Source organism: Canis lupus, chromosome 36 (assembly GCF_048164855.1).
Source record: "Canis lupus baileyi chromosome 36, mCanLup2.hap1, whole genome shotgun sequence".
NCBI classification, from domain to species: Eukaryota; Metazoa; Chordata; class Mammalia; order Carnivora; family Canidae; genus Canis; species Canis lupus.
The window spans coordinates 13,419,394-13,440,940 of NC_132873.1; the positions used below are offsets into that span (position 1 = coordinate 13,419,394).

General features: G+C 37.3%; 1 protein-coding gene across 22 annotated transcripts in view; it reads right to left on the reverse strand.

Moving 5' to 3' along the window:
- The window catches only part of MAP2 (microtubule associated protein 2), a 294,178-nt gene that overhangs the window by 99,844 nt on the left and 172,787 nt on the right, over positions 1 to 21,547 (reverse strand). For all 22 annotated transcript variants that reach the window (XM_072812966.1, XM_072812961.1, XM_072812954.1 and 19 more), the window contains one exon: positions 4,978 to 5,055. The gene's annotated coding sequence lies outside the window, so the exon portion shown is untranslated. The remainder of the gene's footprint in view (positions 1 to 4,977; positions 5,056 to 21,547) is intronic.

The window sequence follows — 21,547 nt, forward strand, 5'->3', positions numbered from 1 at the left end:
ATGTGCTTATGACTCAGCCTGTTAAGTAGGAGGACTGTTATTGTTATTTTAACTCCTGCCAGAGTATGTGGGCAATTCTCCCTTTTTCTGTCTCTAGTTAAACTATGAAACATCTTTCTTTAAAACCTCACCCCTGGAAGAGGTTCTTGGCTCAGTAAGAGCCAGAACAATTTGGGGTCTGGGTATAACTGTCAGCTGATAGTACAGATTAGAAGAGGCTTTCATAAAGGAAACATCGGATATCCTAATTTACCAATAAAGTTTATTTTTAGAATGTTTAATCTGCCTTTGAAATTATTCTCATAGAGGTCCATGGGCCAGAGCTGAGTGCTGATGAGATAGTAATCAGCATAAGCCAAGCTACTTATTTTCAGAGAGGATGGTGAAAATACCAGGTTTTCTCCCTCTTTTCTCTAACTGTTAAGAGTATTGTGGTCTGACTGTTTGTCTTTCTCTGGCCAAATGTTCCCAACAATGTAAACACTTATCGAGTGCTGCTCCTAAAGAACATTGTAAAAATAAAAGAAAAAAGTCAGCCTACTTTACAGAAAATCCTTAAGGGCTAAAAATTCACCCATCGATGAGTGATGAAAAGATATACATCTACTCTGAAGATAAAGCAAAATCTAAGCAATATCAAGTTGTAGCAAGCCTTTTTTTTTATTGTTTAAGGTTTGCTTTATTTATTTATTTAGCGTGAGCAGGGGGAGGAACAGAGGGGGACAGAGGGAGACAGAGAGAGAGAGAGAGAGAGAGAGAGAGAATCCTCAAGCAGACCCTCTGTTGAGCATGGAGCCCAAAGTGGGGCTTGATCTCAGGATCCTGAGTTCATGATCTGAGCTGAAATCAAGAGTTGGGTCTGTAACTGACTGACTGAGCCACCCGGGTACCCCAGGTTGTAGCAAGTCTTAATATTGTTCCTTAGATAAAGGATGGCATGTAATTATAAAATAAATATATTCTGTCCTTAAAATGGGTTTCTCACTTCTACACAGCTCATTTGTGTTTAATTTGTCTCTGTAGTTTTGGTACTATAAATTAACATTCAAGATTATATATCAGTAGAATAAAGTTTTATCAAAATGCTATAAAATCATGTGTCAAAATCATGCACGAAAGCTCCTCAGCATTCTAGAAGCAATTGGCTCTATGAAGACAAACTGAGAGAATCCTTAAAACGGCAACACCGATGTTCATTAAAGACATCGCGTGTATTCCACAGTAACCCTTGCATATCTATTCAGTCCTTTAGCAAGTGAGGGTCCACCAAGATGGAGACAGTGTTCTAGACATAGCTCAGAATTTCACACAGTCTCTGTCCTCAGTAGGGGGAAAGGATGTTGAGATGATGTCAGGGAGGTAGAAGATTCCAGCTTGTATATAACACCTCACTGGCCACAGTAGGAGTGTGGGCTTTATTCTGAATATTATGGGCAGTCATTGGTGGATTTTGAACAAAAGAGTCATATCAATTGATTAAGATTTATGAAGATTGCATATGTGAATAACAGACTATAGGAGAGCAAGATTGAGCACAGGAGGCTACTGCACAGTTAAGATGAGAGTGGACTCCAATGACACAAGTAGAGATAATGAGAAATGATCACATTCTGGACAGGCACCAGCCTGATACTGTTCTTATCTGCTATAAGGCTTAAGGGGGTGAAAAAACATACCTCTAATAGGTAGTAGAGACTGAAAATAAACCAACTATGGGAGTTGTTCACTTCACTGTAATGTTTACATGGGGCTTTTATGTCAAAGAGCTGCTATTACATGAAGTTGTAAGACTTTTACACTTCAGATACACCTAACAAGTTCTACATTTAGAATTACATGTATTAGGTTTGAAATACTCAATTCTAAATTTATAGAATAATTAGTAATAACAGCAAATAATTATAAAGATTATGTTGTTTACAAAGCATTTTTACTCCTATTATCCCATTCAATTTAATCTAATTGGCATGGTTAGGTGACCAGAAAGGTAATTACCTGGTAAACAATGTTAAGATAGCAGAGCAAAATAGAAATATCTAATTAAATAGTCACTTTCATGGTATTACTAAAGGAATCTTTGCCATTTTCAAATAGCCTGCTTTTTCTCTCTGGGTAGATAGTGTGTCTTCCTTGCTTTTCTTTTTTTCTTTCTTTCTTTCTTTCTTTCTTTCTTTCTTTCTTTCTTTCTTTCTTTCTTTCTTTCTTTCTTTCTCTTTTCTTTTCTTTCTTTTTCCTTCCTTCCTTCCTTCCTTCCTTCCTTCCTTCCTTCCTTCCTTCCTTCCTTCCTTCCTTCCTTCCTCCCTTCTTAATTTACTTGAGAGAGAGAAAGAATGAGAGAGAACAAATGAGAGAGAGTAAGCATGAGCAACGGGAGGGGCAGAGGGAGAAGCAGGCTCTCCACTGAGCAGAGAGCCTGACTTCAACTCGGAGTTCATCCCAGGACCCTGGGATCATGACCTGAGACAAAGGCAGAAGCTTAACTGACTGAGCCACCCAAGTGCCCCTTCCTCTTTTTAATTAATTAATTATTTTATTTGAGAATGGGGAGAGAGAATGGGGAGGGACGGGGGAAGACAGAGAAAGGGAATCTCAAACAGACTCCCTGCTGAACTCAGAGCTCAACACCAGGCTTGATCTCACAACTCTGAGATCCCGACCAGAACTGAAATCAAGAGTCAGGTGCTTATCTCAGCCCCCAGGTGTCTCTCTTCCTTGCTTTTCTATGGTCAGTCCCTTCAAGTCACATAAAAGGATCCCAGTAAATATTAGCGCAATAAATCAGTTATTTCTGTGTCAAATAGGGGTAGGTAGGTTTTCTCAATTATTTTTCTGGTAGACAGTATAGTTTTGGAATCGGAGAGAAATGGGTTTGAATCTAGCTCTGCAATCACGATATGGTCTTAATTAAGTTGCCTGACATATATAGACCTCGATTTTACCGTCTGCAAATTTGCACTGCAATTCTGACCTAGGAGGCTTACATAGTCTTGCATTTACTCAAATATGCCCAGCAAAGGTTAGTTTATCTCGACTTTCTTCCCTAACAGAGCCAGAGTAGTCATCTACTCCCTTAAGAAAAGAAGTTATGAAAGATTCTATGTCTAAAAATTTTACTAATGCATACTGGCATTTCCTTTACCTTAAACAAATGCTACAATTAACTATTATGTTAGAGAAAATTAGGAAAAATCCTTTTTTTTTTAAGTTTCCCTCATGTATTTGATGGAAATATGAACAATTAACTGGGCCAAATGAGAGTGTTTTTAAGTATCTTTCAAATTTCGAAGGCAATATTTACATTGCATTTGGGAATAGTGAGTATTTCATCCATGGGTAAATAAAGCAGATTCCAATTATTGTATTATGGCAAAAGCACTTAAAAAAATGAGTCCCATAGTTAGCAAGATCCTTATAGCTAGTAAAAGAAATACTTTTCTAATAGGAAAAAAACTAAAACATAAACAGAATTGGCACAGTATCACATATTAAGAACTTTGGATTTTTTATTCACAAATGACAAAAATGACTGGAAAGCCTTGGTTAAATCATTTTAGCATTAAATCTTCAAAATGTTAAAAGTTATTTGGAAGAAGTAATTAATAATACTAAGCACCAGATGATTGAAACATTATAATGAGTCAACTTCGTGATTAAATGAGTCAACCACAACTTCATGTATAAATATGGCTGAATCTCTAAATATAATGTTGAGTGAAGACAAAAGAATGCCTACTGCATGGTACCATTTATGTAAAATTTTAAAATGCAAAGTAACTATATGGCATACTGTTTCCCACACATCATTAAAGTATTAGTATACCCATAGGAAGGTTATATCATCTTCAGGATTGTGACACCTTTCAGAAAGAAAGGAAAAGGAACAAGATGAGCTTTTGTTCTCTCTGTGATGATTTAATTCATCAGAAAAGATCTGAGCAAAGTTTAATATTAGTACTTGTTTAATCCATGTGGCTGATGCTTAGATATTTATTATAATACTTTCTATATTTTTATTTGAAAATTATATAAAGTTTCTAGCTTAAAAATAAAGTGATGAAGAAATAATGAAAATAGTAAAGCATATATTGCTGTGGCCATTTTAAGATTGGATATTCAGTTCTTCTAATAAAAAGAATTAAAATATATTCTTCATTTCACAGAATAAAAAGTCATTCATTTGTATTCTTCCTGTCATATTATTGTTTTAACATAGGAATTTTGAGTTTAAAGAAGGATGTAAAATAAAATAAAATTATATATATATTCTTTTATTTACTCATGCAACAATTGTAAAGTAACAAGTACAAACATAAAATAAATGTTGCTTGCCACAACTCTTTTGGTAAATGCATTATTTTTTTTTCTTCTTCCAGAAATTTGGATAGAACCAATTCAAAACATAGGAGAATCTGGTGGCTAGGCATTTCTACCACAACATGAAGTTATTCTCATAATAATAGGTGGGGCTGGTGTTCTTCCAGTGACTGCTACTCTCAGGCCAATGTATGAAACCTTGGGTGAACTCCTTACATCAACTTGCCTCCTTTCTCTCTGCCTCAAACCCTTAATCTGTATAATGGGGATGATCCTTGTCTCTACTCACACAGTTCTTGTAAGGAAAACAGGGGTTGGTTATGTAAAGTAAGTCATGCAAGTCACATCTGGCACAGAATAAGTGTTTAGAAAATACTACTGGTTTTTTGTACCCATAGCAGGAGAAACAGGCTTAGTTCGGTTCTCATTTCATAGTTTTCAGTTCTCTTGAAAAGATCTTTTTCATTCTTTTCCTATTAAATCATTCAAAATATTATGAAGTGCTATTTAATATTCCCAAATCTATTAGCTGTGGAATTCACATATATTCTCCTTCATTAAAACAAATTGATATTTATTTCATAAAGATTTTTTAAAAATGTGATCAACAGAGTTTTCACAACTGTGGATAACTCTCTTCTTGTAGAAAAGACACGGTCTTACCTACTCAAGGAAGTAGTAAAATGGTAAAATTCGTTATGTTGTATTCTCAAAGGGTTAATAATATATTCTGGCTTCTTTCTGTAAAAAAAAAAAAGAATTTAGGAGATTAATCATTTAATCTGGGATCTATATAAATCTATTACATCATGTAGATCAATACCAAATTCAACTCATGGCTTTCTCTTTTTCTACTGGGTAACTATGAGGCTATAAGATGAATTTCATGATGGTTCTTTGTAGTCAGATATTGAGCATTTACAACTATTTAAGTGCTTTTTCAGGTGTTCGGGATAGAGAAATGAAAATGTTAACAGTTGTATGCTTTTTCTCACTTTTTGGCTTCACTCTAGCGAAGCTTCATTAGTATTATATCCGAAGAAAAATAAAATTTTAAATTGTTTAAATTGTTTTCAGCTAATAAATAGCAGGCAATTGTATTCTCTCACAAGAGAATATATTCATCCTGGTAAATTGTTAATTATATCTTTAAAGGACTGGGCCTCTAGCCCAGTTGGACTGATTTCCTCCAGCACAGGATGGAGAGGAATTTTTTAACAACTAATTAAAATTTCCCTATACAGTACTAAACTTACTTTGACATTCAGAATTCTAAAAGTCATTCTGGATTAGTCGTCCTGCTTAGAAATTTCACTAGAACAATACAGAATACTTCTTACTGAAGTGGTATCCAGAAATAGACCACTTACTAGAAGGCCCTAGGTTTGCTTTGTACCTCTTCAGCTATTCAGGTGTAATCATCTTCAACACATAAGTGATTTGTCCTCACATGCAAGGGCAGAGCTGAGGCCCATTTTGAAATCTTGCTTTCTTACAACAGGTATCTAAATCTATGCATCTCTATGCGCTATCACCAGGGCCTGTGTGATTTCACACTGATAGAGTGGATGAACTCCATCACATCTCCTCAAAGAAGATGTCACTCTACACGTAAAGGGACCTAAGACTCAAATTGTGGTAGCTATTTACTTTTCTTCCAGACTCAGTAGGAAATGTAAATGGGGAAAGACAATAAGTTGGCTCATTTCTTCTTTATTACCCCTTAAAGAACAACATGTGTAGGGACATGAGCAGACAGGGTTTGATTCAAGTGCAACAAACACTGCCTGGGCCAGGTCCTGTACTAAGTGTCTTGACATGTAACAAATTCACTTAATCTGTGAGCATTCACATAGAACATACAACAGCAAACAAGTCTGGTAATACATATTTAAGTCAGAAAGGCTTAACATTAAAAAAAAATAAGATTCTGCAGGCGGGAAGGAACATAATAGAATTCTCCAATCCCTCACATATTTGATGGTTATTTTAGGAAAAAAAGTTTGCACTGCCCACACATCTGAACACAGCTTTTCTTTTTCCACTTTAGTTAGGCTCAGTGGTTCTCAAATTTGGAATATATATAACATTATCATACAGAGTTCTATATACAATAACTTAAAGCTACTTCAAGAATTTTTAAGGGTAGATTTGATTAAAAGCATATTAAACATTGTAGGTTGATTTTAGACCAAAAATAGAATGGTAGAGCAGCTCTGCACCTTGTTCAGATAGAGAGTCCTTGGGCATTTAATCAATGGATGCTGAATAAAACATTATACTTCGTCTCTTTAAATGCCCTATTTTCTTTAATTCCTTAATATGGATGCTTTATACTTCATCTTCATGATTTTGAAGGACATGTCCCTGTACGTGCCTAAGCATGCAAGTACACATTATACATGTATGCACGCATTTTTTTACCCTAGTCAAAATTTTTAAAAAGCAAGAAAGAATTCTATAGAACAAGTGTCAGCAAACTGTGGTCCATGGATTAGATCGGGCCTGCTGCTTATTTTTCTAAATACAGCATTATTGGCACACAGCCACGTTCGTTCATTTCTTTGTTGTCCATGCCTGCTTCCATGCTTCAATGCCACGGTCGAGGAGCTGTGACAGACGCTGTACGGCCTTTCATGTATTTATATATGACCCAAACATTTACTATTTGGCCCTTTACAAAAAACATTTGCGCCCACCTGTTATCAAAGAATGTGTTCATCATTTGAGCAATACTAAAAGCAATATTAAAAAACTAATATCCTGTCTTTTATAGTCTTTCCAAATATTAACTCAATAGTTAAATGTCAATGAAAGTGAAATTCCAGCCGTGAACACTTAAAAGCTAATTTCATTCCAACAGAATTAGGAAATTATTGGACAAAGAATGAGATGATTACGAGAAAATGGAGGTTACTCAGTCATAAAAATTTTAGTCATAAAAATAATGCCCCATTTACCCATCATCCTGACTTTTGCATTTTTTTGTTTGTTATAAAATTAAAATGGCTATGCTTTTTTCTAGACTTTATTTTATGAGAAAGAGATAAATGCCATCTGGGATTTATCTTTTAAAAGCAACTTATGGCCTATTCCATGAGGCACATAAAATTGGATAGTCATTTTAAATGAACATACTGCAGCTAGAAGTGATCATTTTTACACCATATCAAAAACATTAAATTACTTTAACACAGTTTTTGTTAAGAATATTATTTGACACAGTCTTAGTTTTTGATACCTTTTTTTTTGATACAGTCTTAGTGTTTGATACCTTATATAGAGCAGCTGCAATATTCCTAAGATAATATTAGCAAACAGTGATGCAGCATTTATTACATACCAGACAGTGTTCCAAGTACTTCACACAGATTCATTCCCTTATTCCTCACTATCACCCTCTAAGACAGGTAACAATTATCCCCACTTAAACAGGAGAAAGCTGAGGCCAACAGACTTTAAGTGCCCTTTCTAGCATCACATAGCTAGAAAGTGGACACGCCTCTCAACCATATACCAACTCTTTTTTTTAAAAGATTTTATTTATTTACTTATTTATTTATGAACGAGAGAGAGAGTGAGCTCAAGCACAGGTGTGTGAGAGGTGGGGGAGGGGCAGTGGAGGTGCTAGAGGGACAAGCAGACTCCACCAGGAGCTTCAGGCCAATACAAGGCTTGATCCCATAACCCTGAGGTCATGCCGTAAGCTGAAATCAAGATTGGGATGCTTAACTGATGGAGCCACTCAGACACTCCTATACTAATTCTTTATAGACCCTGAGAATTGATGTTAGGTCTTCAACTCTGGCTAAAGACAATTTCAAGCATAAAGACTTAGGGACTCCTCGAAGTGGTATTTCACCAATGGCAACTTTCAGGTTACTAGAAAGACCTACTATACACATATTTTATTCAGTATATTCAGCCTTGTGACCAAATGGAAATGTACTCAACTACAGTTCTGTCTCTGTTCTCTAGTCCATTATTTCTATCAGGTTTGCTCGTGCCACCTTCCAGAACCTCTTAGAGAGTTGGGTGTGAAATCACGGCTGGCAATACCTGACAAAGTTAATTTAGTTAAAAACTATATTTAAGGGCTAACCTATACTTTTTTTTTTTAAGATTTTATTTATCCATTCATGAGAGACAGAGAGAGAGAGAGAGGAGGGGGGGAAAGAGAGGGGGAGAGAGAGAGAGAGAGAGAGAGGCACAGAGACACAAGCAGAGGGAGAAGCGGGCTCCATGCAGGGAGCCTGACATGGGACTAGATCCCGGGTCTCCAGGATCATGCCCTGGCCTGAAGGTGGTGCTAAACTGCTGAGCCACCCGGGCTGCCCTCGCCTACCTTAACAGAGAATAGTGTGTACAGCTGGTATCTTAAAATAAATTGAGGAAATCATTTAATGAGGAACCCCAGATAGACACTTGTTCAGTAATGGACAAAATTAGCTTTTATCAGTTGATTATTTAGGTAAATAGATGTGCATACTAAGCACTTAGTCTAAATATAATACATGTCTGGCTGTTGGCATACTTCTGTGCAAGTTATGTGACACTCCTAGCACTGAAGTTAGAATGATAAGTTCATATAGACTTAGAATCTCAGGAAGAAATTATTGCCAAGCTGTGGTTTTCTCAAATGATGTAAGAACCCATGTTTCATTCAACAACAACGTCAAGATAAATATCTTCCCTGGATTGTTAGACCAGGATATACTATTCATTAACCTTTGGAATATATTCCAGCGTAAGTTTCCCTTGGTTATTTTTCATGTTTTGATAGACTTTATCAGATAAGTGAAACATTGAGATGCTTAAGTTGCTGGAATCCTGAATAGCACTAACCTTGACCTCACTGGCTATCATTAGCCTACTCAGCTCTCAAATAAACAATAATAACATTGTTTTCCACCTCCTTGATCAATCTGCTCTGTGTGATTTTGAACAGTTTATGTAATTCAGTGCACTTGTGCAGGATAACAAGATTTCAACCATTGAGGACATTCAGAATTGCCAATACTGCTGGGAAAAGATCCATTATTCAGGCAGCCTTTAAACAGGAGAACAGCTGCTAAAATAAAATCATTTAGTCTGTCTACCAAACCATTTCTATTCCCTAATACATTTAAAAGATCATTATCACACCTTATTTATAAGTAGCCAATATTGACGTTGAACCAAAGTCAGTGATACTTGGACAGATCAGAGAAAGATCTTCCTTTCTTGGGGCTTTTGTCAAATTTCTTTTTGGAGAATATTGTGTTTCTTGCAAAGGAAACATACTTCAAAATGTATGATTAAGGACAGTTAACAAAAGCCCTAATCAAAACATACATTCTCCAGTTAACCAGAGAATCCAGGTAAGGTAGGCAGTAAAATTTTCTCCTTTGATTCCCAAACCTGATACTCTAGGCTATTGCTGAGGACTGGGCAGACTGGGTTAAGCCAGCTTAGTAGAAATTAGCTAGTCCTGTCCAAAGCACCTCAACATGATTTGAGGCCATAAAAATAGGATACAAATGGGTGAAGGATAAAGGAATGGATTAGTCAGAAAAGTCAAGCTTAAGTCTCAGGGACTTTGCACAATAAAGGTTTATATCCTGCTCATACAAATCCTGATGTGAGTAGGATAATGCTCCGGGCCAGCTCTCTCCCATGATCTCAGCACATTTTTTTTTGTGGCTCAACTCATGGCCTCCAAGATTATGGCAGCAGGGAGGAAGACATGAGCGGATTGCATGCCAGCACTTAAATGCTTTAACACAGAAGTGACACATATTACCTCCTCTTACCATTCACCGGACTAAACTAACCACTATGGTTGAGAAACATGGAGGATAAATGGAGCTCTGGTGGGGCCCCTGACTGGCTCAGACAGTAGAGCATGCAACTCTTAATCTTAGGGTTGTGAGTTCGAGCCCCATGTTGGACATAAACATTACTTTAAAAAAATAAATAAATGCATGGAGATCTGATGAGTGGTAAATATCTCCATCACAAGAATGAAAGATGCATGATGAAATCTCCAGTAGCTATTTAGGGTCGAGTTTGGATTCCTCCTTGGTTGAAAAAGGTTGAAAAGAAATGCTCAGCGATAACAGCGAGAAACTTATTCTACTAAATTGTTAACATATGCTGACTCTGACTGAATATAAATAAAATACAAGAGGCACTGCAATATAGAGAACCTTGGGTGGCAACGGGGCCTGTGAACCAGTGTTTTCACTTATTTATATACTACACCGCTGTTTTCTGCTCAGAACCAGAACACATCTGAAGAACTAACACTTCTTTGCTTGAGAGAAAGCCATCTGTTCATTTATTTCTAATTGTCATGCAAACACTAACCATTTTTAAAATGATAGAAAAGTTAGTGCAGATTTGCAGGTTCATGTGGTATAAGGAAAAAGAACTGGGGAGGGCCACAGAGGAGATAGCAGGCTGCCACAAAACTTAGCCTCACCAAGATGCTTCTTAGTGATTTCACTCTCTTGTCCAAAGCTCTTTCGTCAACATGATAAAAACCAAATTTCCAGGCCCAGCCTCTAGGGCTTCTACACTGTGACTATGCTCAACTGGTTCAACTTCATCCCCAATTTTCTACCATCACAAAGTCTCCAGTTCCTTTATAGACTGTTAACTGCCCTTTTCATTCCAGTTTCATATTTTTCTTCTCTCCTTCTACAAAGTCCTCTTCTTTCTTTTTATTTTCCCCTTCCCTCCCTGCTCATCCCCCCTCCTTCCTGTCCCTCCTCTAGGTTTGTCAACTTCTCCTTGAAATGGAGCACCGGTCTCTCTAGAAGTCTCCCCAACCACTTCCAGGTGTATGGGTTTGTTTTTATCATCTATTTGGCATTCATATGAATTACCTTGGGTTGTTAACAAAACTTACTGGAATTAAAACAAATTCATACCCTCATTCTTTTTCTGCTTTATTTAAATCCTAGAAGCCATTGGTTTCTATCAAATATATGAATTTCTTTTTTCACAGTATTCTGATATTCAAAATGAATACAAATGAAGAACAAAAAATATTAAGCCATGTAAGAATATACAATGCACTTCAAATAAGGCTACCATATTATCAAATTGTCTCAAGAATATTAGCAATTTACACTCCTACCACAGTCTATTTCTCTACACCATCAGCAGCACTGTGTATCATTTATTTGTTTCATGTCTGCTCCATCCCATCCCACTCCAAGGAATCTGTAAGCTCTAGAAGATCAGGGGGCATTTTCCTCTATATTTACTACCACATCCCCTGTCTGGTAGCAAGTACTTGTTCAATAACTATTCAACAAATGGATGAAAAATTGAGGGATGTACTGCAAAAAAAATAGAAAAGTGTGTTGATCCTTTAACTTTGTGTATATGAACTCCTTTGTTCCAAGCAATGAATCTCCTTTTCTACCTGGCTTACTGTTTCCCTGATTTGAAAGTGGGTGATTAGTAAAGGTTAAATGAACGAATAAATATAAGAATGATAACAGTTTATTTTCCTAACCATTCTGACTAGATTCTGATTAAATTAGGTTTTTATTTTTATTTTTTTAAAGATTTTATTTATTTATTCTGACTAGAATCTGATTAAGTTAGGTTTTTATTTTTATTTTTTTTAAAGATTTTATTTATTCATGAGAGACACAGGGAGAGAGGCAGAGACACAAGCAGAGGGAGAAGCAGGCTCCTTGCATGGAGCCCTACGCGGGACTTGATCACGCCCTGAGCTGAAGGCAGATGCCCAACCGATGAGCCATCCAGGCATCCCAAGTTAATTTTTAAAATAAAAAATTGTATAAACTTTGGATATGGATACTGTATTGGAACACTGACCCATCTCCTATTAGCTGTGGAAGCCTGGGCAGACTTTCTAAGTTTTCGGATCCTTTGTTTTATCATCAATACAATGGAAATTATTAATGAGATTTCCCATATAGCGTTACTGCAAAGTTAAAAATAAAATCACCTGCAGAAAAAAAAAAAAAAATCACCTGCAGAAAGTGCTTTGAAAATTGTGGAAAATTGTGAGGTCTCATTATCAGTCTTCAAACGGTATTTCTTGTGAAGAGACGATGTATTAACTTGACCGGAGTTCATGTCAATACGTGGTTGCCTAGCTTCAACTCCTCTCTAGCTTTGCTTAGCAGCCCAATGCCTTTTGTAAGTTCTTAGGACAGAGAGTGTCTTTGACAAGGATTGCGCCAGGGAAAGAAAGCATCTCATTTACTAATAGCCCCAAGGTCACCTGCTGGGAGCCATCTGCCAACCTGCAGGGGCACAGAGAGGTTTCACTGGGGAAGCAGAGGAGGCATTTGGTTGAACCCAGGATGACAGAGCACCGGGCTATTTCTGAGACCATTGTGAGCATGCAAATTCCAGCTGTGGTCTAAAAAAGTCAAAATTCAGCTGAGTGATGATGTTCTTTGCCTGCACTTCTGCACTCTCTGAGGGCAACATCCTGAGTGCTGGAGAATTTGAAAAGGCATGCATTTAGGAAAGAGGGCTCCACCAGCAAGAGGAAAATACACTCTGTGCTGTAGTTATCTGCCAGGAAAGATGAAATTCTGGTAAATCTACTTTTAACCCAAAGTCTGAAAAGCTCTAGAAGCAGAGGGATTTCACCAACTCACTGAAGTCTTGGGGAAGCATTGACAATTAAGGGTGATCTCCCGCTGATTCAGGTCCTTCATCTTTTGCTGTATATCCTTTGAGAGGCGATGTAACTTAATTAGCATAGTGGGTACTAAGTTGGCACCCATCCCTCCCTGTTCTATAATGCTAATTTGAAATAAGTTTTTTCCCCCCTATTTTCTTAACAGTGGGGGCCAACATATTATTACTAAAGAAATTTCCAATAACGACCCACTTTAAAAAGTGAAGATTTCTTAACTGAGTAAGAATATTACTTACTGGGTGAAAAAAATACATCAAAATAAAAGCTCCCTTTAAAATATACCTGAATCCACCATATTAGCACTCCCAGGTGTTCTGGAAATTCTGTACCAATATTCATGCATTCACCATACAATAATTCTCCCATCAGTAATCTTAGAAATATCAAAACACACAAGGATATATCATTAAGATTTCACCCAACAAAAGGGGAGGGCTTTGCACAGAGATGCTGGTAACAAAAGAGTTTGCCTCACTATAAATAGAGCTGAGGCAGATCGACTGCTGGGGAGCTCTTGAAAATGTGTTTCCCCCTCCTCTATTATTCTGTCAGTGGCCATGCAATTCCTGTCCTTTGTGCTCTTTTCAGAAGGGTGTTCTATTATTATGCTTTACTTAATTGGCTCAGATTTAAGTAAATAGACACCACTGAGATGAAGGGCAGCTGGAATGGAGGGAGGAGGCATACAGAAATCAGCACAGGAGGGGCACAGGGAGACAGAGATTGTGGGTGTATAGCCAGATTCCAGAGAACCCCGAGAGCTGTGGGCTCCTGAAAGCTCCCAGTGGCCACTTAACATTTACAATCAAGCCACATGGGTCTGATTTATATAAAAACATATGAAAATAAGATTAAAGTCTAAGCTTTTTTTAAAAAAACCCAGCAAGTGAACCAATGAGGTTGCAAATATTCCAGCTGCTTTAATTACTGTTGTTCCAAAGGAAATGTGAGGGCGGCTGCCTCCCTTGCTAGGGTTCTCCTGGGCTCTCCCGGGAAGACATCAGCCACTTTTGGTATTTGCAGGCACACAAGTTTGCTTCAGAGATAGAATTTCACTCTCTCACTCTGAGGATGGTTTTTAGAGCTACTGGCTCTAGCCAAGGAAGAGTCAATAGTCTTTAAACAAAATTATTGCGAGTTTAAAAATGTACTCTTTTAAAATTGTGGTTCCAACAATGGTGGCAGAAAACTCCTAGAGTCATCTCACTGCACATACAGGACCCTGCCCGACTCCCACTGACTGCTCCCATCTCTGTAAGATCTTCCCTGTGAAGGTCAGCCACCTGCTCTGTGAGTGCCCCCCGCCCAAACCCCACACTCCACATCTGGAAACCTACCTTACTTTACCTTTCACAGGGGCTTCCACAAGAAGGATTTCAGAAGTAGTTTCTCCAAAGACTAGGGATCCTATGGCAGAGTGGTTTTGTTTTGTTTAATTTATTTGTAATTTCACTTTCTCCATCCCACATCCCTCCTATTTTTTAATGTCATGCCAAACTGAAAGTCATTCAACTTAAAGAAAACTCATGCAGCTACAGAAGAGGGGGGGAAACAGTTAAAAAAGAGGCTGGAAGCCATTTGTGACTTCCTCTCTGCCTCATGCTCTGGGTGTCTCTGTCTAGTTAGTGTGGATTGGGTCTGTTTTCTCTCTGCACAGAAAGTCGGCTTCAACCTCCTCAGCTACTCTCACTGGTTCTTTGGAGCTCTGGTGACCACAGGGGGAATTAGACCCTAGTTTAATAGAAGGTAATCTTATCAATTGCTTCCAGAAATTCACTGAAAGCCATTACCGTAGAGCATAGACATTAAAGGGTGAGGACACATTAGATCCTGATATAACTTTAAAATAACACTAAAATCTGGAACTCAGATTTCCCTTAAATTGTTTGGAAGAAAACACATCTAATACCACTGCTTGACCAAAAGATAAAGACCTTAATGTCTCAGAAGTACATCTTAAGTTTCTCTGTCCTTAAATAAGATTCCCCCTGAAATTTGTCCTAAGATGAAGTTTTTGTGCATTAAAGGGGTCCATGTGATGTGGGAAACAAAAGCAGAAGAAAAAAATATTGATTTATTTATTTTTAGAGATTTTATTTATTTATTCAGGAGAGACAGAGAGAGAGAGAGAGAGAGGCAGAGACACAGGCAGAGGGAGAAGCAGGCTCCATGCAGGGAACTTGATGTGGGACTTGAGCTCGGGTCTCCAGGATCACGCCCTGGGCTAAGGCAGTGCTAAACCGCTGAGCCACTTGGGCTGCCCAGAAAAAATTATTAAGTTCCCTTACTACCTACAGCCCATTGACAAGCCCTTGAAACAGGCAGAGTGACATTTCCTCTAGGAACTCAGCTGCCTGGATGTTAAATACTTTTCTAAGGGCAAAAGGCAATCTTAGCCTGATCCCTCAGGATCCTGTAAGTCTATTTTAATACATACAAATTCCTTTAGAAATTTCCTTTATCTCTCCCGTCTCCCAAGATACACGTTGGCAATCATCCCGCAAGCACATGACCCACCGATGGACATCTGAAGGGTTTATTAGACAGAAATAAATGACCTTTTCCCAACAATAGCTAGCCTCCACAAGGTCCTGGAAACCTTGCTTCCAAAGTTCCTTAGAGACTTATGCTCTCCCTGCTGCCCCATCCCCAACTTGAGAGTATATAATGGGCCACTCAGAATCCTGATGTAGCTCTTTCTGCTCAGGGGTCCTTCCCTGTGCTTTAATAAAACCACCTGTTAGCACCAAAGACATCTCAAGAACTCTTTCTTGGCCATGGGCTTCAAACCCTCACGTCTTTCCTACATCACATACACTATCACTGAAGACATCTACTATTCGTTTCTCACCAAGACCGTGGGTGTCCTATTAGTGTGTGGTACCACCCATAAGAGTCTCTGAAGTTTCAGTGTAAACAGAAAGGTCATTTCATAGTTCTCTCAATCATCTAACAAACTATTTCCTATAGTTGCCTGTCGAATCGCTCAGTGTCCAACAACGACCACAAGGAACAGCCTTTTTGCCATGATATGTGACAGGTGACCTGAGTCTGTCACAACAGATCCAGGGGCAATGGCTGGTTTCCAGTTTCCCAGAGACTTGGTTAGGAGTATTATACAGGCCAACAGCCATTTCTCTTAAACAATTCAACAATTAAAATCCTTTTCCTCAAAAAGAAACGATCTTTGAAGAGATTTTAAAAGAAATCATTGTTATTGTAATAACGTCTCTTACTAAATTAAATTTCTTAATCTGAGGATGTCATCTCTAAAATGCGAGCATATTTTTAAACGATAACTAATTTGTTTTTTGTCATTCTTGAAACTGTAAGAATTGATTATTTATGATTTGGGCAAAGAGAAAATGCCTATAAAATAGACATGACTCTCAGTTTTTTTAATTGAATAATTTCACTGTTAGTGCCTAACAAAGGTGCTGAATGAGATGAAGCATAATTGATAAAGCACACACGTATCACAGAGCCATCTCTCACAGGCAAAAATCTTATAGAAGCTCATATTTTAGGAGCACCTGGGTGGCTCAGTCAGGTAAGCATATGCCTTTGGCTCAGGTCATGATATCATGGTCCTGGGATGGAGCCAGGCATCTGGGCCCCTGCTCAGTGGGGAGTCTGCTGCTCCTTCTCCTTTTGCCCCTCCCAGCTGCTCATTCTTGGTCTCCCTCTCAAATAAATAAATAAATAAATAAATAAATAAATAAATAAATAAACAAACAGACAAACAAAATCTTTTTTTTAAAAAAAGATCATATTTTAAGGAAGCCTAACAGACTATCTTCCAGCTCCTTTACCCAGTTACACAGAATTTTTTTCCCTTTCTTCTTTGGTAGGGACACATACTAGTAGATTTTAGGGTCACTTTACATGATAGAATATTTGGCTTTTCTTTATATTTTCTGCTTATTAAATTGTAACAACTGGAAGCAATTTTCTCATATTCACACTATTCCTGCCTGTAAAGTGTTACATCTGGAAGCTCCTTTTAGAAATGTGTCAGACAGTTGTGCTTAGCAAGAGAGGCTCATGTGCTATACTTTATACTTTGTTCATTATAAATGTGTAATTTCGTTGATGACTTTGGATTTCAGTGGATAATGACTGGGCTGTTAAACTCACACATGACTCCATTCACTTTCTGCTTTTCTGGATACTTCTTGCAGTGGGTCACTGGTATAATGATTACTGCAAGAGGCTGCTTACAGAGTGGAGAAAAAGGCATTAGAGCCAGCCAGACCTAAATTAAGTATCAAGTTACTTAATTTCATCAGCCATAATTTCTTCATCTACAAATTGTAAATAGTAATATTTACTTTCCCCAGAATGATTTTAAAGACTAGGGATAGGTTAAGGAAAGCTTCTTGTCCAGGGTCTGATGTATATTCACTGATACATGGTATTTGTATTATGATATGATTCAATGAATTGGGTAGGACTGGTTTGTCAAAACAACAGAGAGTGTTGCTATTTATCATGTTTTATACCACTTTCAACATGGTCAAACATCACATTCACCAGGAATCCTCCTTACAAATTCAGAGTCCTGGGTTTCATTCCAAGGATTCTGATCCCAGGGATCTGGAGTGGGTACAGGGATCTGTATCCCCAGAAGTACTCAATATGATCTCTAAGAGGGTGATCTAGGGATCCCAATTTGAGAAATAACTGCTATATAATATATAACTATATATAATTATTAGCACAATCATGATTTTTTTTACTGCAGTCACAGTGAATTTTTTAAAAATATTTTATTTATTTATGAGAGATACAGAGAGAGAGAGAGAGAGAGAGAGAGAGAGAGAGAGAGGCAGAGACACAGGCAGAGGGAGAAGCAGGCTCCGTGCAGGGAGCCCGACGTGGGACTCAATCCCCGGTCTCCAGGATCACACCCTGGGCTGAAGGCGGCGCTAAACTGCTGAGCCACCCCGGCTGCCTGAATTTTTTTTTTAAAGTGTATGTTGTTCTCAAGATATTAGCTTAGTAACAGCTATTGGTTTAAATGTTATTAGTTTTTTGTTGTTTTTAATTGTATAGGCTTAAACTTCAATTAATGATATGAAATAATCACAAATATTTTTCCTAGTAATTTGTGGGTTGTTTCTCTTCTTAAAAAAAATCTGGTTTTTAGCTTTTTGTGTGTGATAGACTTTATATAAAATTTAATGAAAGCTTTGGATCTACGCCCATGTAGGCATGACCTTTATTTATACAAAAGCTTCCTGTATCCCATTCATATACTGCCTGGGAGCCAACGGACCTCAGTTTAAAAGCAGTTGGGCTAAAGAATGAGATATTAACCATTTGCAGTTTAGAGACTATTTCTGTACTCTTTAGATCTTACAGGTCTAAAACATAGTTATTGTGCAATGGAAAAAAAATGTGACCTTTCTATATCTATTTATTCTCAAGTAGCTTTGATTGCTTATTCTGTAGGAGGTTTGGAAAGAATAGCTCTTTACAAAACTGAATTGGAGAATTCTAATAAGGAGGCTGTTTATTCTGTTAAAATAACACAAGTTTCTACTTTGGATAACAAGGAATTCAGTAAAAACAAACTTTAAATGCCACAAATTCTACCACAAGCTTTGGTAAAACAGATATGTATTATCCAGCAAGTTTTACCTTTTTAAATGCATCTCAGCCCTGGGAGAAGGATGGAAGGCAATGTACATTTTCTTTTTGCTTACATTGTTTTGGAATGAAAATACTTCAATGGTCCAATGCTCTTAGGAAAATGATTAAAATTATTACTTTGTCCTGGAATACTTTGCCTCCTCACCAGGACTTATTTCTCTCTCCAGCCTCATTCTATACTATATGCCCCCTTACCTTCCTCTTCTGTTATCCTAGCCTCCTGGCATTCCTCCTTCTATACCATGCTCCTGTCATTACAGGGCCTTTTCATGTGCTTTTGCTCCCCCTGAAATGCTCTTTTCCACCCTCTTTGCCTACTGAATTATTACCTAATCATAGAGCATAGCAAAATTACCCTCCCTGACAAAGTCATTTCATGAATCTCTCCTTCATAGCACTTATTATAGTTCCAAAGTTGCACTTACTTATATGATTATTTGTTTTAACGCTATTCCCCACTAAACTCTAAGTTTCACAAGGACAAAGATCATAACTGTTTTTGCTACCAGACAATAAGGACATGGTGTTCTATAGCTATTTGTTAACCATATGGAAGAATGAATTTAAAAAATGCTTATATCATATTGGTATTGACCTAGTATCCAAAATAATCAGAAACCCAATAGCTGTCTAGCTAAAAGCCTAGGAGTACCTCTTTTGGCTTCAGTTTCACATGTACAAAAGGAGGGCATTTAAGTAAATAATCACGGAGTTCATTTTCAATTTTAAAAATCAGTTACTCAACCACCCAAATGTCCATGAACTGATGACTGGATTAAAAAATGTAGCATATTCATTAGTGGAATATTACTTGGTCATAAATAACAAAGTGCTGATTCTTGCTACAAAATGAACCCTTGAAATGTTATAAATATTATATACATAATATATAGTTATATATAATATATACATAAAATATAAATTGTATATATACATTATATAAAAAAGCCTTTCTCAAAAGACCACAAGTTGTACTATTTCATTTACATGAAATGTCCAGACGAAAGGGCAAATCAGAGACAGAAACTACATTAGCAGTTGCCTAGAGTGTAAATGAGGTGGAAATGGTGAGTGACTGCGAATAGGCATGAAGTGTCTTTGAAAATGTACTAAAGTTAGGTAGTGGAGATGTTTGCATAACTGAATATACTAAAAACCACTGAATTGTGCAATATGAAGGCTGAATTTTTGTATATGAAGTATATATCAGTACAGCTGTTACTAAACATTATCAATGACCCACTGACTATGCTAATTCATGGATTTAATATTAAAATTAAAATAATTCAGTAAGCATTAACTTTTTTTTTTAGAAGTTTAAGTTTTCCAAGAGATTTAAGCCCAAGCAATAGGAAATCTTCCTATAGTAAAGCAAAGTATTCTGAATATTCATTCTGAGTATTTCTTCATTGGTTACTATACATTAAACACTAAATTATACCTTGTCTACACAGACTCTGTTAAAAGAGCTGCATGAAACACCCTCCCTGATTTCAAGGAGCTTATATAATCCTCTCTGGGATGATAATTAACTACAATACAAAGCAAAGGGTAAGAGTCTGGATGGAAAGTACAAATCAGGCACTATACTGAGTCAAAGGAAAGATTATGTTGAATTTTAATTATTCAGGGCAGCATGGTATTTCAGAAGAACTTTATAGTTACATATGCTTTGGGCAAGCAAAGATGAAGGAAAGAAGAAGAAACAGACAATAGCAGAAGCAAAAGAATAGAAGCAGGAGGAGATGTGGGCAATGATAATTACAAGTGGTTGGTAAACAGGGATTTGGGGGAATTGGAAATGTATGTTGGGGCCATATGATGGAGAGCTTGGAATCTTAGTTGGGGGAACGTATATTTATTCTCCAGTAACAGGGATTTCTTGGAGATTTTTGGTAGTTTAGATTTTATAAATCAATTGAGTTTTAGGAAGATTAATCTTGAATTGAAATGGACAAGCTGATCAAATGTATGTAGAACAAGTGTCTTGGGATAGACCAACAGTCTTAGGATAACCAACGGTAGGGTGGCAGGATGAAGAAACATTAGAGAAGATAATAATGAAGAAACAAGTCAGTATTGCAGACTCTAATGAAAAAGATTTCAAGGAGAGACAGGTGGCCTATAAATAATATCTTTTATGCAGGTGCACAGTATTTAATCTTTGATAGTCTTCTCTTAGTTTATAACTTGTCTGAGGGCTCACAGTCAGTGGTGGGAGGCAAGTCTAGGCGGAAATCAGGTTGTCCATTTTCTTTTTCACAGCATCATTGCTGTATCAGAGAGGTCATTCATTCAGTCTAAGGGTTGGGAGGCAAGCATTTGATTTTTTAAATAAGGTTAGCACAGGAGATCTCTCAAAAATGTTTTCCGTAAATAGAAGGGTGAAGGAAAAAAATCTAGCAAAATGCTCAGAAGACAATAGGACAGATAAGAAATGAGGCAGTAAGTGGCATGGACATGTTAGAGGAGTATGGATAGCAAGGGGAATAGGAAGATGGGACCTACAAGTATGAGCAGGTTTAAGCAATAAGCTTTTAGCTTGGGACTTTCACGATGAGGATTCTGGAATAAAAGGAACCAGACTGGTCAGGGTCGAGAGATGGAGCACTCTCACAGGGGTAAAGCAGCCACACAGCATTATTACACTGAAGACCCCTGAAGGGGGTACGGGAAGACTGCATTATATTTCAAAATGTGTTTTGTATGGACTGACCCTGGGATCAAGTTTTATATGCTCTCTTCACTAATTCATCTTCGTCAAGGGAATAGTTGTTTTTCCCTGTATTTAAGTATATAGCTCTTAAATTAGTAGAAGGGAAAAAATTAAACGCTCAGAACATTCCTCAACTTTTGAAAATGTTTTAAGTGATAAATTATATCCCATGTTTATATAGTTCT